The 16,793-nt window shown below is 53.3% G+C and overlaps 2 long non-coding RNA genes across 2 annotated transcripts; one reads left to right on the top strand and one right to left on the bottom strand.

Moving 5' to 3' along the window:
• Positions 1-347: 347 nt before the first annotated feature.
• On the bottom strand, positions 348-5,328 carry LOC138920188 (uncharacterized). Its single transcript, XR_011430957.1, has 2 exons — positions 4,293-5,328; positions 348-3,391 (listed from the first exon to the last, which is right to left on the bottom strand). It is a non-coding gene; the product is annotated as an uncharacterized lncRNA (long non-coding RNA).
• Positions 4,542-16,578, top strand: LOC102149359 (uncharacterized). The gene is made up of 4 exons (XR_011430955.1): positions 4,542-4,679; positions 13,056-13,245; positions 13,831-13,955; positions 16,111-16,578. It is a non-coding gene; the product is annotated as an uncharacterized lncRNA (long non-coding RNA).
• The last annotated feature ends 215 nt before the right edge of the window (positions 16,579-16,793 follow it).

The following is a 16,793-nucleotide window of genomic DNA, read 5'->3' as shown; positions in this document are numbered from 1 at the left end:
TCCTGAACCGACGACTGGGAAATGGCTCTGGTAGGCCCTGGTGGAACTTGACTTCACTAGGGGGGCCCCAGGGTTTTTCCATGACTATTCCATTTCCAAGCACAATTCATTCCCCATTCTTTAAAAAAAGGAGCTAATATTTGTTTAGCACCCACTATGTGCTAGGCCTGGTGCTTGGTGCTTCACATTCATGACATCACTGAATCCCACACGCCCTGCCACCATTAGCACCACTCTTCAGCCCAGGAGACGGTTTCAGGAAGGTGGGGCCCTTCAGACCACTCAGCTGGGGGGAGCCGAGCAGGGGCTCCTGCCCGGCGCTGTCCAAACAGCAGGCTACACTGGCATTTACAGTTATTGGTGGGACACTTTATTTTTCAGGAAAGTTGTAAATTATCTCTAATTCATGGCCCAGGATGCTGGCATGCTGACCCTACCCCTGTTCTTCGAGAAAGAGAAGTGCTTTAGCTGTTCATTCCTGAGTAACTGAGCTGCTCCGCCCGGAGATAAGAATCTTCGCTGCAGGTCACTCGAGTGTGATGTCAGAAGGGGACAACATGCCACCCTTGCTCATTTGGCCTTTTTTCTTCTTTTTTCCCTAAGATGCCTGGCCTCCTTGTAAGACCTTCCCTCACCATCTCCAGAGCATGTGGCTGCTGAGGTGGCACCAGCCATGATGGGGAAGGCAGGACCTGTGGCCTGGATGAGCCTGTGGTCAGAGGGACCTGGTGTGGATGGAGTCCATTTGAGATGGGCTCTAATAGTCTTCCAGAGACCCCTGGTCCCCACTGTGTCTCCAGAAAAAGTGGAAGCTGTCCTCAGCGTCATTTGAGAACATCTGCCATCTGAGACAAGCGTTTGGGCCACCAGCCCCCTTTATGAAGAGATGACAGCTTTGAATACCTGAATGGCATTAATGTTTTGCACTGGGCAGAGAGGTTGACCAAACCTTCCAGAAGTGGAACGAATAATAAAGATGAAAGTCTTTGCAACTGTAGGGCCCACCTGTCTTTTCAAATCTCTTTGAAGGCTCATAAAAGGAGGGAACTGGAGAGAGAGAGACTGGGGGAGAATGAGCTCTTAGCCTGGGCGGCATGAGAAAGCCCAAGGTTCTGGCTGTGTGACTTGGGTAGACTCCACGTCCCCTCGGGGAGCCCCAGGCTTCTCTTCTGCTCTCTGGCAGTGGTAATGCTTTTCCTCCCCTGCACCAGGCCCCAGAGGGCTGCTGTGAGAATTGGAGGAGAAGCGTGTATGGTTTGGAGCGGGGTTCCAGTACCGAGAAGGCGCTCAGGCAAACGTCAGGAGGCCTGAGTTGTACTTTAGACTCTGCCGTGAACTCTATATCTTCCTTCTCTGGCTCTCCCTTTCTGTAAAATGAGGCATTAAAGTAGGTTTTTTTTCCTCTCTGGTCCCTTTTGACTCTAACGTGCCGTGATTCCTATCTCTAAGTGGATGATTGGAAGCAACTTTTAAGAGATGAATGGATCTTTCCTATTTAGCTATTCAGTCATTCAACAAATCCTTAATAAGGGCCTCGGGCTCTAGGCGATGGTACAGAGGGACAGACAAGCCAGATGCAGCCCCTGCGCTCACGGCACTTCTTGTCTGGTCTAGACGGTCCGGGGAACTTCCTCATCTCAGACAGCTGACGTAGTGCCAGGCCTCCAAGGGGAACACTGTTAGCCAAAAGAGCTCTGTTGGGCATGTACTAGATGCTCAAATAGTCTTTGAACAAATCAATCAATGACAGCACCTTAAGAAAACTCTCGGGGTGACCCTAGAGTCGGGGAGCAGTTCCTAGGAGTCAGGAAAGGTTGTGGGAGCTGCGGTCAAGGGCGTGTGTAATTGGGAGGGTCGGCCCCTACCTGCGAGGTTCTCAAGGGGGCCGGTTCCTGAGCATAAGGAACAGCGGCGGCTTGCCATGCCCTGTCTTTTCTCCAGAGGTGGAGCCAGTGCAGATGCTGGAGCCCAAGGGGAGAAGGGAAGAGTGGCCAGAGAAAAACGCCAGCATTGGAATGACACCTGGGCCAACCGCAGAGGCTGCTGACAGGCGACGGAGTCTCATCGGTATCCCGTGGAGGGAGAACTGGCGCCCGCTGGGGCGTAAGGCCACGCCCCCACGTCAGAAGGCTGCCTGGGGAGGTGGGAAGAACCTGGGCTTAGGAGTCAGAGACTGACGTGGGTTGGAAGGCTGTGGAATCTTGGGCAAATCACTTAGCCTCTCTGAACCAGCTTCCTCTTCTGATAAATAGACATGATGGTGTCGGCCTCCCTAAGATGCCATGAGGTATCCTATGTCTCAGGCACCTAAAGTCAGAACCGTATCAGGACCTGGGTTGTGTTTCTGTGCGATTTTGAAAGACAGTGCTAGGAACAACTTCGATGAGGAAACTCAGAAGGAGGCTGTGTTACCTTCCATGTGAGTGGAATAGTGAAACCAGCCTGATGGATTGAGATGGATTCAACAGCGGCGTGACTCGCCCCTTGCCCGCTGTCTGACAGACAGGCATTCTGCCCTCTTTGAGACTTGGTTTTCCCCTCTGTTAAACGGGGATAATTTTCATGCTCAACCTTTTCTCATCCATCCAGTAAACATTTATTGAATGACTTTATGAGTCACACTGTGCTTGATGCTGAGGACAAAGGACAGAGCATGGTCCCTGACCCTTAATGTGCAAAGGCCAGGAGATGTGGGCAATGCAGATGTGATCAAGTGGCCAGCTGAGCATGCCTTTCTACAGTGTGGACTTTGTACAAAGCAGTGGGAGACTACTGAGAGGTCTTAAGCAAGGGAGCTGGGGCAACATCAGTATATCTGCATTTTAGAAGGAACGCTCAGGGTTATCTGTGCATGTGTCAAGTCAGATTACGGAGAGCAGCTGGGGTAAACTGATTCTTTCCTCCTCCTCGTCCTGTTCCGCTTCCTCCTCCTTTCCCTGCCCACATAAGACAGCTCACACAGGCTGAGATAACCTGCATGAGCATGCCTGGTGTGGTGGCTGGCACATAGTAGGTGTCCAATTAGCATATATTATTCCCTTTTTTAAACATCGTCCTTGAATGAGACACCCCCCGGCATGAAGTGCAAGTTGAGGCAGCAATGCAGAGGGTGTGGCTGTTTGTATTTTCTGGCTGCTGCTCAGGGTATGGCGGACAGGATTTAGGTCAAAGGAAGTTCCCCAGACAGTTCAGTTTGAATCAGTCATCTAGGGTTTCAGGGAGGGCAGGCCAAGGTCATACTATCTCCCCTATTTCATGAGGCCACTCCTCTTCAGGGTCCTGGTCTGGAAAACTTGCCAGACATGGACGATCCCATTACTGTGTCCGAGTCGGCTTCCTCATCTGTAAGATGGGTATGAAGCGCTTGCACTGCCAACCACACGGGGAGTTCCTGTGAGGATCAGAGGAGGGTGAGTCACAGCTAAACAATAGGACGTGTCCCTGGGGCCAGGCTTTGTCCTGTGAAGGAGGTATCACCATTCTCCCTACCCTGCAGGTAAAGCAATGGAAGTTCAGAGAAGCCGTGTGAAGCTCCCAGGGCCGAGGGAGTGCTGTAACTGGCACCCTGGCCTTTCAGCCTCTGCAGGTGACACCACAGCCTGCTCTCCTTTGAAAACCACAAACAGCTCCCTGAGCTCACAGCACCACGCAGGCACTCCAGAAGCATGTGGGGAAAGGTGGAGGGAGGAAGGGAAGGGGCAGGGTTGGAAGTCTGAGGAATTCTTGCCTAATGCCTTCAGACCCCACCCCCAACCAACTTAGAGTCGTCTGCGCGACGCCCTCCGGAAACGCTTCCCCGCCCCAGAGAGAAGTGACCTGTCACCTGTCTGACTCCTCACAGGGCTGCGGCTGGTGAGGGCCCAGCCTGAGTCTGGGTCATGGTGGTATCTCCAGGCCCTAGTACAGTGCCTGGCACTCATTCAATATTTGTGAATAAATTTCTTCTGTTGCTGGCCTGGATTTCCTACCCAAGCTTTCCTGTTGGTCAACGGGTCTAAAGAAAGGAGCCGGGACTTCTGGGAAGGTCCTGGAAGGTTGTTGGGCACATGCTGATGGATGACCAGTGAGAGGTCCCTGTGCCAGCTCTGAGCCCAGCCTCCCACACCCCCTCACTGCTGGGGGAACTCAGAAGGCTGGGATGGCCCATCCACCCTGCTCTTCTCCATGGGACCTGACGCTGGTGAGCTGAGCACAGGGCCCCCGCGTCACATGAGGAAGCCTAAGGCGTTGCTGAGTAGACCAAGGTGCGTGCGTGAGCCATCGTGTGTGCCGGTGGCTTGAGTCGGGCCCACCTGGCTGATAGCTGGTCGACAAGTCACATGAGAACCAGAACAATGCTCCGTCAGGTTGAGCAACCAGCTTCCCTTCCTCGCCTCCGGCAAGAGCTGGGCCAGGGAAAGTGAAGCAACCTGCTGGGGCCTCCGCGGGGTGGGCGTGGGCGGGGACCTGCCGGGAACCGGCGGCTGGACCAGTTTCCATTGCTCCCGGACCGGATGCAACCCCGTGACTCGGGCGGAGGCAGGAGAAACGCACGCCCTGGGCGCATCTCTGTGTCCTCCAGGGCGACACTGGCTTTGGCAATGATACGACTGGAGGCTCTAGGTCAGCGGTCACCGGGCGTGCGACTTCCGGCTGCTCCATCAGGCGAGCGGGCGGGGCAGCAGCGAATCAGCTGACAGGTAGGACTGGAGGGGGCTGTGCACCGCCCGCCGGCGGGGAGGGAAAACGCGTGCGGGGGCGGCGCCCTGAAATTGCGGGGTCCTCACGCCGCCCCCGCGCCTCCCCCTGCGCCTCCCGGCGGCGCCTTTGGGCGGCAAGGCCCGAGCATGAGTCGTGCTGGAATCCCAGCTGTTCCACCGACAGGCTTTTGTGGTCTTGGGCACGTGACTTGGCCCGTCTGAGCCGGTTTTCCCAGATGAAAAACGGGACTCTCTTCCTCAAAGCGTGGCGTGAGAAGTCAGTTAAAGAAGCCAGGCACAGTGCCTAGCACGTAGTTGGTGCTCCTATGGCGGGGTTCCCTTTCCCCTCTTCGTGTAGGATCCCGATCTCGCTCCCAGCCGCAAAGTCGCGCCCCCCCAGGTGACCCGAGGACGGCGGGGTCTGGGCGGCAGCAGGCCTGGCCTGGCAAGAATCCGAGAGTCCTCGGAGCCCTGCCAGCCTCTCCAGGGGGCCGGGGCGCGTGGGCGGGTCCCCAAGGCCGCCTTCCGGCCGCGGTCAGCGATCCGCGATCCGAGGGGGCGTTCCGGCGCCTCTTTCCCGCAGGTGTGGGTTTGTTCTCAGATCCTCTGGCGCCCACAGCGCCGCTGGCGGCCTCCCCCGCCGCGGCCCGGCCTCCAGCGGCTGTCCATACAAGGCCGGCCTCCGCCGGCTGCTTGCTGTGTGGACGGCGCCGCGGGGAGGCGGGGCTCGCGGGCGGGCGCTCCGGGCCAGCGAGGCGCAGGGGGAGCGGCGCGCCCTGCGACCCTAGGTTCCCGCCGGGTGCTCGGTGCTGGCCGCCTTCGCTGAGCCCGCGCGCCCGGGCGGACCTGCGCCCCCGATCCTCGCCGCAACCCCTCGAGGAACGTTCTCCTCGTTTTACAGACGGGGGACTGAGGCTCGGCAAGTTTACATGGCTTGGCCGAGGTCCCAGCGGCAAGAAACGGCAGAACAGGGAATTCGAACCGAATATCCAGGCTTTCCCCCACCCCACCTGTCATTGCTGAGACTGTGATGGTCTTAACGGGAAGAATAAAGAATAACCACAAGGAACCGGATCCACAGACCAATGGGAAGAGAAAGGGCCGTCCAGAACTTCCTTGGGTGTCTCAAACAGGGGTACTCAACCACAAGATAAAGCACAGACTATTTTTCTTGGGTGGCAATTTTACTCCTTTTTAAATTAAAAACTGTAAAATTCTTATTGAAACAAATAATGATGGAGAATATAAAACTCTAGGAATTCTTTTAGCTGAAAATAGGAGACTTCAAAGAAATTTCAGGCTGTGTCCGCAGCGTTCACCTTTCGCTGGGTGGTGCAGAAACATGGTTGACGTCATTTACACAGATAGGAAACTGAGGCCGGAACGGAGTCCCGTCGGGAGCGAGAGGCAGAGCGGGCCCAAGATTTCCGCCCCAGCGGGCGCCTTCTGCGGGCGGCGGGCCCGTGCACGGCGAGCTGGCCTCGGGCCACTCAGTCGGCCGAGCGCGGCCACGCGCCGGGGGCCGAAGGCGACGGGGACGCGCGGGGGGTGGGCGGGGCCCCAGGGGCGTCTCCCCATCCCCCCAGCCCCCGGCAAGGGCGGGAGCGCCGCTCCGCTGGGCCCGTCCGTCAGACCCGGGCTTCCATCAGCCCCGCCTCTGCTAGCTCTGGGTCTTGAGAAGTGACTCCCGCGCTCTCCCCGCAGCGCGCGCGCCTGCACAGAGGAGGGTAGCAGCGCTTGCCCATAGGGTTGGTGTGTGCCCGTCTGTAACGGCCTGGAACGTTCAAAACCCAATTCACTGCCGTGTTTGGCTGTGGTCGTTAGGCGGCCCTGGGTAGGCAGCTCAGGCCAGTTAAAAACTGGATGACCGGGCGGGTGTACTTTCTGCAGTCCCCGTCTGGAGACGGGAGTTTCATTACACTCCATCACCGGGGGGGGGGGGGGGGGGGGGCGTGAGGACAGATGGCAAGTCCACAAGTGGTTGTGTTTGTGACTCTTTATTATCTGCCTGTACTGTCTTCAGCACCTTGCACTTATTAACTCATTTAATTCCACAATTACAGCATGGGAGAGTATTACTGTTATCCCATTTCATGAGTAGGAACTGAGGCACAGAGAGGTTTAGTGGTTTATTTCAGGTCACGCAGCTACTAAGTAAGATTTGAATCCACAAAATCAGGCTCCATACTCCATGTTCCTAACCCGTACTGAATGTACCAGGCACTATGCTAGGCCATGGGGTTGCCGCCAGGAGGAACAACACATAGTCACCTCCTCAAGGAAGGTCAGGGTCCCCCTTCTGAGTTCTCGAGCCTTCCGTACCTGTGCTTACGTTTATTGCACGTACCCTGTCGTGTTTACATGCACCTCGCGTGCACCTCTTACGCAGTAGGAGTCGACACTGTTGGTTTCCCTCTCGCTGTGTTTTGGGGTCCAGTTACAAGTGCTTACATGGAGCGGGTTGGTGGGGGTTTTGAGTGATAGGACACGGTGTCGGGAGGTGCTCGGCACACCCGAGTCTCCCTGCAAAGTACTTGGTGATCGTCCAGTTAAATGGGCTGAAACGGCGCAGGCTTGAGGGCTGGACCCTTTATAATAGTGCTTGCTTCTGCCTGTCCGAATCACTGTCCGTGCGCTGGAGTTCCCGGAGCTGAGGGCGAGTTCACTGTGTCTGTCATCGAATCATTTCCAGAACCGCTTGTGGCCACGGCGCCTTCGCTCAGAGGTGCAGGGCTGCCCCTCACCTCCTCTCCCTCCTGGGGTGCCTGTGCTCACCGTCTTGCTGTAAGTGGCTGAAGGGCTTAGTGGAGAATGCTGAGCTCCCCGCCACACAAGTGTCCGCTGTCCTCACGTTCATTGCCTACATGTCATGACCCTTTCAGACTGGGCTCCTGCATTTGAAGCCTTGAGGTAAAGGTGAAAAGTAAGAAAAAAAAGCGTCACGGTTGGAAATAAAAACGTGCAATGGGGAGGTTTCCAGAGTAATACAAAACAGCTTTATATTTTAGAAGATTTTAAGCAGGGTCTGGTTCGAGGCAGCGTGCCCTGAGTTCCCATCACCCATCGCGGCTGTGTTCTGAGGCTCAGGACTGCCTTCAGGGGATTCCGGGAAAGCAGCTGACGGCCTGACACTGACGTGTGATTGCTCCTGGTAGGTGGCATAGCCGGCGGGCAGCGTCCAGCACCGGGTGGGCGCTCAAGGGGAAGCCAACGTGAATAGGGACGGAGAGGCAGAGGGGACGTTGAAGACTGTATACTCAGCTGACATTTATTGAGCACCTACTGTGTGCCAGTTGCTTGTAAATCTATTATTTCAAATAAACCTCACCAGAAGCCTGTGAGGAAAATACTACATTACAGAAGAGGAAGTTGACACTCGAAGAAATTCATGGCTTGCCTGTCTCCCAGGGAGGAAGCGGCAGGGTCTGCCTTGGAAGTCGGGTCTGACTCCAGGTTCTGCGTCTGGTTCGCTGCAGCCCCTGCTTTTCCTGTGTGCCCGCTGTCGCTGATCTCACAGCTGGAGGCGGACCAGAGGGGCCTTCCAGATCAACTCAGCCCGGGTTTCTCTGCCTCTGTTATAATTCAGGTCACCACAGATGAACCCCAAAACCTCACACTTTCTTTTTATGAGTTTGAAGTTCAAAATAATTTAAATATCATGATTCAAAACAAATCAAAGCAAAGGGACAATGTTTTCAGTATTTTGTTTTTAGAGGAAATAAGCCTCCCCAGAGCTCCGGGTTCGCGGCCCTCGCCTCCGCCCTCCACCCGCCCGGCGGAGAGCTGCTCGTCCTCGCCCCCACCCGCTGGTCACCGACTTCCCGGGAAGTTGAGCCCAGAGAGGAGGAAATGGCCAGTGACATGGCCAGCATTTGAAGTCAGTTCTCTGCCTCCGACTGTGGTCTCTTGCCTTCACCTCTGCTCTCTCTCAGCCTGCTCTCGCCACGCCCAGGCCCGGGTCTGCGCTCCGGGCAGACGCCATCCCCCAGTTCCAGAATGTGTCGCCCCCAGGCCTGCGCTCGGCCCGTTCCTCCGCCCGGATCGCCGCCCTCCTCCTCCTGTTTGCGGCGTGAACTCCATTCCTCCAGATCCGGCTGAAAGGCAGCTCCCTCGAGAAGTTTTTCTGGACTCCCACCTGCATCCAAATAAAGGGGCGGATTCCTCTTTCCTGCCTGGCGTGAAGATTGCCTCCCGCGTGTGTTAACACGTAAATGGGGTTCGCCAGTCTCTCTCCCTCTTAATCGCTTATGACCTCCCTGGGCATCCCCCCGCCGCTGCCAAAACTCTGCGGGTGGGGCGGGCCCGCAGTTGCGCGTGTTTTGCGCAGAGTGCCGGCGCGAGCGAGCGCTCAGCGGACGCGGGTGAGGTCCGCGCCGCCCCGCGCGCTGGGTCCCGTCCCGTCCGTGTCCTTCACGGCGATCGTTGTCTTCGCCGGGCTGCGAGCCTCGGGGGCGACTGTCCTCTGCAGGAATCAGGGAGCCTCTGCTGGCTTTCCAGCCGGAGAGTTTCTTGATCCACAGGCAGCACAGAGACTTGCTCACGGACTGAAGTTGTGGGCCGCCCGGTGTCCAGGCCCGCGCCTTTGGCGTCTGTCCCTGGAAGGGCTTCGTGTTACACAGAGGAGGCTGGGGAGGAGAAGCGCTTTGCCTTCATTCTCTGTTTATTCAAGAACGTTGCCCGCTGCTGCCTAGGAGCTGTTCTGGGCACCAGCGCTGTAGCAGCGAGCGAAGCGGAGAAAACATGGCTCGTGGCGTTTTCATTCCCCTGCGGGATATGGACAATCAATAAAGAAATAAATCTATCAGTCCAGATGGTAATAGATATTATGAAGAAAGAGCAGGGACCACCACAGACCCAGAGGAGCACGGGCAGACCCCTTTAGACTCAAGGTGAAGAAGGGCTGCTCGAAGAAGCCGCGTCTGGAGAGCTGTGAATGGGAAGTGTGTTCCAGGCAGAGGGGCAGCATTTGCAAAGGCCCTGAGGTGGAAATAAGCTGGGTGCCTAGAGGAACAGCAAGGTGGCTGGAGAGGCAGCACGGACAGTGCCTGCGCTGGGTCCCGGGTGGTGCTCTGTGGCCCCTGCTGGGGTCAGAGGAGAATTTGGAGGTGAGATAAGATTGGCCACGGCAGCTTGTTCTGAGTTCAGCCCAGCTGTGGGTGAGTGAGTGACTGAGTGACTGAGTGAATGACGCGGGGCCTGTCAGCTCGGAAATCTGCTGAGTGCCTTGGTCAGGTTTGTATATAGGTTTTAGTCGGTGACAAAATGAAGGCTTGTGGGGCAAAATTTAAGAGCAACATGATCTTTAAAATGAGTTTAAATGTTCAAACCAGAACAAAATCAGAGTGAGTTTCGGAGGGTGAAAATTTTAGTGTTTCTGCTGTAGAGAGGAATCGGCCAGATCCGCCCCAGGATTCCTTTACCCATTGTGTACGATTGCTCTCGGAGCGGTTTGAGGCTCTACGCTTCACTCTGGAGCGGGGGCTACACCTCGGATTGTCCCCGCCCCAGGCTCGGGGCCACAGCACCTGACAGTCCTCCGGAGAGTAGCCCGGCCATCGAGGCCACACCGAGGCCACATCAGAGGTGGGTGCACCCCCCTCCCCCGGGAGCAATACGGCAGAGTCCTGCGGCATCTGGTTAGAGCAGTGACAGTATCTGGTAGAACAAGGCAGCATCAAAGAGGGCGAGCTGGCAGCGCCGCCTCCAGCACAAGGCACAGGTTATACTGTGACGATTGCGGGGACTGAGGACAGTTAAGGGGGAGGGGCCCGGGCAACCTCCTGGCTTTGTTCTTGCTCGACCTTGAGGGCGGATAACACACTCTTTCCTCCAAGACGATGGGGAAGCCATGTGAAGGCAGAAGGGCCTGGACTCAGATTCTGTCTTGTTTTCAACTCTGTGGGGTGCTGTGTGACCTTTGGCACAGTCCTTAACCTCTCTGAGCCACAGTTTTCTCTTCTAGAGCACTTAATAATCCCCAGGTCCAGAGCTCCCCACCACATTGCTTGTCTTCCTGGGTCCACAGCCGTGTGCCTGCAGTGTCTCCGAAACAATGAAAATGATAACTTCTGTTTTTCAGGAACCAAATGAATTCTGGCTAGACCGAGCATAGTTGGTATTCTTGCTTTGATATTCTTGCGGCCTTTACTTTGCTTGTTTTGTTTCTTGTAATTATAGGGTCTTGGCCAAGAAACTTGACATGTATTTGCAGAGGAGCAATTTTATAGCTTTCCTTAGAACTGGAGCTTCAGCAAAGGGCGGGGGCGGGGGTGGGGCGTGTAGCTCCGGGCCCTGTGGGCGGCAGTGGTGTTGGGCAGCGACCGTTGGGTCATTCTTTGCCTTTCCTCGGCAAAGCAGACTCCGGGGTTGGAGAGAGTTGCATTTTAATATCAGGATTTGGGGGATCTGAGAGCTGTTAGAGGGAGGGGGCCGGGATGCCGATGTGTCGATGGGCTTCTTGGAAATGGGCCTACTCCCAGGGACGGGCAGCGCTGTCCCGCGTCGGGCCTGGCGGGGCGGTGTGCACTCCTCTGGGGGCTGCCTTCCAGGCCGCTCCCCGCCTCGGGCGTGCACGTGGCCGGGCGGCTTCCTGGTCCCTAGCGTGGGGAGGTCAGCCTTGCCAACCTGCCCCTTAGGGTCATGGGCTGTGTAAAGATGCTGCCGTGCGCAGGCCCCGGCTCAGTGCCTGGGGTAACGCACGGAGCAAGTGTCACTCTTCAAACACTCTGCAACCCACGAGTGTGGCCTCTGGAAAACCACGGAACTTTGTGAATGCCTCTGTTTTTTCATCTGTAAAATGGATGTACCACTGTCCGACCAGATTCACAGGGACTTTACGAGACAATGGATAAGAAAGCATCTTGTAAATTGTCAAGTCCCAAAAGAAAAATAAGGCATGACTATTTTCCTCGTCTTCATCCCTAGTCCCTGAGAAGACCTTGAGCGTGGATCTCCTTGCTCGCGCCTCGTCAGGTGCCGTTGTGCCCAGAGTCAGAGAGGCATCTGCTCAGATCCCTGCTATACTGGCTACTAGCTGCTGTGTGACCCTGGGGGAATCACTTAACTTCTCTGAGCATCTTCTGAGAATTCAGGACAATGAGACTCACCCCAGAGGTGTTTGTAGTAAGACTCAAGTGGGAAAGCATGTGTATCTGTCTAGAACAGCATCTGGGATCAGCTTGGTCAGTGCTCGTTACCTCTCTTTCCAGCCCTCCACCCCACTTGGATCTTCAGTGAGGTGGCTGCAGGTGGGGGCTGGCCTGGCTTATTCCTAAAACTGCTTGTCACATGTTAAGCTGAATCATGGAGAGTTGCATGAGTTCCTTTCTCCACTGAGCTGTGAACTCCTGAAAGAGATGATGTGTGGCTTGTAATTCTAGCCCCTGGTGTGGGGTGGGCACGCTGTTCTAGGCACAGGGGAGAGAGCGCAGACACTGGGCTGCATAGATCTGAGTTCGAATTTCCCTCTCCATGTCCTTGTAATAGGGACCTGGACAAGTCATTTACCTACTGTGAGACTCAGTTTCTTCATCTGACAGATAACCAAATAGAGATGCAGATATTTAGGGGTTGGTGAGAAAATTGGCTAAAGGCCTGTCAAGTGACTAGCATGGGACCTGCCACATAGTGAGCCTTAACGAGTCACTGCTGACTGACTGGAGGCTCCACCCACACCACGCTCTGTCGCTGGCGGCCTGTTCTCTTCCTGGACAGAAGTGATTGGAAGGTGCGCCCAGGATTGGCACAGCAGGGGTTTGCCCCTTGTCCACACACCGTCCGCCCGGAGAGGAAGAGTATTTTATCCCTGACATTGTTCAGAATTGCCTGCACATGGTGACAATAAAAAAGCGACTGACTCATTCAATGTTACTTTATTTTTTTTAAAGTTCGCTACAAATATTACGTCCCCTTCTTACCGGCACGGGGGTGGACCACTCCTACCTCCCGATCTTTGGTCCACAGAGGCTCACAGTACTAAGAGTGGTCGGCGGGGGGGGTTGGAGGGGGCATTCTGCTGCTCTAGGGCAGTGCGATGGTGTGTGGAGGGCTGGGGCCGGGGCTCTGGAGGAGCACGAGGTCAAAGCCACCCACCCACCCTGGTGTTGGGGCCAAGGGTTGGGGACGCTGCCGGGGTGCTCACAGAGGAAGAGCCTTTAGGCTGGGCTTGCTGGAAGAGCCAGCCCATGCCGAACAGGGAGGAGCAGGGAGGGCTGTTGGGTGTAAGCAACAGCACCTGCCGTCACAGATTTTTCACACTGCATGCGATATTCTGGGAACCTCAAGTAGGAGGGTTTGGCTGGAGCAGAACCAACAGGACATACTACTTGTATTTAAAAAATCTCCTAAGAATGACTTTGACTTCCCATTTTCTTGCAGGTTCTGGAGAAGCTTCCAGCCGGCTGCTCTGTTGTTCTCTGAATGCAGACGGTGGTGGAGCCCTGTCTTGGCCCGCAGCCGTTAGGATATTTCTCAGGGAAAGCCCTTGGACCAAGAAGTCTGTTTTTTCGTTGGAAACTATGAGACTCTCTGCAAAAACAAAGGAATTTGGATTCTGTTCAGGAAAAATGTAACCTACAAACAAATAGCCTTGGAAAATCTGTGCCTCCCCCTCGGTGCCTGGGTCAGGCACAGGGACAGCCCCACCCCCGAGCTGCTTTCGAGCTGGAGGCCACCTCCTTTTTCCTCTTCTGTGTGTTGTCTCTGGCTGCCCAGAGGGCAGTGCCTCCTCTCCATGCCTTCCCCTGCCCTGCCGCCCAGGGCCCCTGTCTCTGCAGTGCCCTTGATCTGGTTGGAATGCTCTTCCCTTCCCTCGCTGCAACCCTTCCTCATTCTTTAAGACCCAGTTCCAATGTCTCCCCTCCGGTTCTGAGTTCCCCAGGTGGCTAGTTGCTCTGCTATTATGTTGCTCTGAATAATTTCGAATTTAAATATACTTCCCTTTTCTTTCAGATAGCAATCCCTGATTTTATTCTTTTAGGAAATATGGTAATAATACTGACTGCCACTCTTAAACTCTTGCTATGTGCCAAGCGGGGTTGTACATTATGGTACCCACTGCATGCGCAAAGTGATTAGGAAAAAACTGGCACATAGTGAGGAGTCAGTAAAAGTTACTTCTTATTATCCTTCTTTTATCTTAATTCTCGCATAGCACTTGCAGCAAGTAAGATTTGTCATGCACATTATGATGATCGGGTTCCTCGTCTGTGAGCTCCTTGAAGGTGGGGACTGTGTCTTCTTGCTTGTCCAAGTCTGTGGACGTGCAAAGGGTGTTTGGTGAGTGAACATTTAGCCATTGAAACTGATGACTGAGTGCCGAGATTTACTTTGTGAGTTTCCAAATCAACTGAGAGTGGCTTTGGCCTTAAGAATAGGTATGGGGACTCAGAAGATCTGGGCTTAATTCTATTCCAGCTACCTGCCAGCTTTGTGACCTTGGGTACATCAGCCAATCTTTTCTGAACCCAAAAACCTATTTTTCAAAATGGGTGTCATAGTCCCTAACTTGCCTTCCTCACAGGTTTTCCTTGAGCGTCAGATGAGCTCACACATAGGAGAGTTTTGTGAATTGTAAAGTATTTTACACACGTGAGACATTATTGTTGGAATCATTTTGGACCCCGTGCCATCACCACCAAACGTGGCAGAATATGAGCCCTCGGGTAGCTCTAGCTGGACAAATAGCAATGTGCTGCTTTTGGTTTTCACAGTGTTTAAAAATGTAGTCCCGTAATGTTTGTAACCGGTGTTTCTTCTCCTCAAAGCATGCATCCAAGGTATTAGTCTCAGTCCTTTTAAAGGTTTTAAAAAGGGCCTTGATTTTCCTGCTTGGCTGCTGTAAAATCTATAACCCTGAACGTCACGGTGACGTTCTCTCTCAGGAAACGTCCGCAAGAATTGTAACTGAACAAAAACAGTATTTATTTTCCTTTTTAATTCAAGAAGCTAAATGCTAGGGAGTAGAAGGAGAGATGAGAAGAAGTGTAAGAGATGGGCTTGCTCTCAGGGAGCTCACAGGCTGGTTTGGGAGCCGGGTCTGGGTCCTAGGCTTGTGGGCAAAGGACGTGATCTGAGGAAGGAGAGACCTGCAGTGTTGAGGTGGTCTGTGAAGGTTGCAGGGAGAAAGCGGGCCTGTGTTAAGCTTAAAGGAAGACCATTGTTTGGACCACGACCCTGGGAGCATAATTCATAAGCCAGGGCCCGGCCGCTGACTACTGCTGCTCTCACTTCCCCTTTCAGCAGGATTGTGATTTCTTTAGTTCTTGGGGGCTCAGGAGGAAGACATGAGGACGTTCTAGACATGCACTCACGGACAAACGTCTGAATCCAAAAAACTAATATTTTGTGACCGATGCTTTCATGATGAGGAAATAAAAACTCCTTACTTTTTTTTTAAAAAAAGTTTTGGCCGTGATGTACTTGGCTTAAAAGATGTCAGAAAGAAAGCCGTTTATAGAGAATCGTAATACTCTAACTTCAGCATAACGCTAACAACAAAGGTGCCCCTGGATCGCTAAGGTTAACACACACTGCTGAGAATATGGGATGGCAGTAACAAGAACCCAAAGAAGGAAATATTAAAAATACGCAATTAGGAACTATTTAGGAAAGAAAGTGAGAACACCAGGTCTGGAAATGTATACAACACAGCCAAAGCCGTAGTCAGAGGTAAATTCAAAGCATTAATGCTATCACTTAAGAATAAGAATAAATGAAAAGAAAGTAACTACATGTCTAACTTAAGAATTTAGAAAATGGGGGCCGGCCCGGTGGCGCAGCGGTTAAGTTCACACGTTCTGATTCTCGGTGGCCCGGGGTTCAGTGGTTCGGATCCTGGATGCGGACATGGCGCCGCTTGGCACGCCCTGCTGAGGTAGGCGTCCCACGTATAAAGTAGAAGGAGATGGGCATGATGTTAGCTCAGGGCCAGGCTTCCTCAGCAAAAAAGAGGAGGACTGCCAGTAGTTAGCTCAGGGCTAATCTTCCTCAAAGAAAGAAATAAATAAAAGAATTTAGAAAATGGGCAGCAAAACAAGACCAAGAAAAGCAAGACAATAAAAAATACAAGGATGATAAGTGAATTAGAAAATCAACAAAGTAGGAGAATTCGTAAATAAATCCATAAGATGGTTCTTTGGAGGGCAACGTAAAATAGGAAAACCTCTAGAAAATCTGCTTAAGAGAAAAAAATCAAATAACTAATATCTGAAAAATTTCTACTGTTTGTAAAGCATGTCCCCATTCCGTATCACTCTTGGTCGCTAAGCTAATCCTGTCTGTTATATATTTGTATCCCTATTTTGCTAGTGATCAAACTGAGAATCAAACAAGTGAGGTTACTTTTTAGGGTCATACAACTAGTGAGTAGTTAAAGCCGTGATTTGAAGCAGGTCTGCTAACTTTGTTGAATATTCTTCCAATCATCCCATAGCATCCTCTCAGGATGAATTCAAGAAAGGAAGAGTGGAACATTTAGCATGTCTCCGTTGGTCTCCTGGGACCGCCGTAACACATCACCACGCATTCCTGCTGGCTTGGAGCAATAGGAATTTCTTCTGTCACAGTTCTGGAGCCTAGAAGTCCAAAACCAAGTTGTGAGCAGGGCCATGCTCCCTCTGAAGGCTCTCGGGGAGAGTCCTCGCTGTCTCTCCCAGCCTCTGGAGGTGGCCGTAGTCCTTAGTGTCCTCGACTTGCAGCTCTAGCATCTAACTTCTGCCCCCATCTTCCCAGGGTTTTCTCCCTCTGTGTCTTGACTTTGTCTCCATCTGCGCATATGTCTCCTCTGTTTTCCCTTCTTGTGAGGAGTTAGTTTTCCAAATCTACAATTTTCCTTTCAGTATAACTTCATCTTAATTGTGTCTGCTATGACCCTATTTCCAAATAAAGTTACATTCTGAGATTCTGTGTTGACATGAATTTTTTGGGGGGAAACCATGCAACCCAGTACAATGTCCTTATTTCTTCTGAGCGTGGTTTCAGAAATCTTCGTTGTGCTCTGTCTGCATAAGGGATCTGTGCATGCATGCATCCAGCCAGCCAGCAGTCATTACTGAGAGCTTAAAATGTGCGAGGTACCTGATTAGATGCCCACAACACAAAAAGAAAACAGTGTTT

This window comes from Equus caballus, chromosome 2, assembly GCF_041296265.1.
Source record: "Equus caballus isolate H_3958 breed thoroughbred chromosome 2, TB-T2T, whole genome shotgun sequence".
Lineage (NCBI taxonomy): Eukaryota > Metazoa > Chordata > Mammalia > Perissodactyla > Equidae > Equus > Equus caballus.
This window is presented reverse-complemented; position numbering and strand designations above follow the sequence as displayed.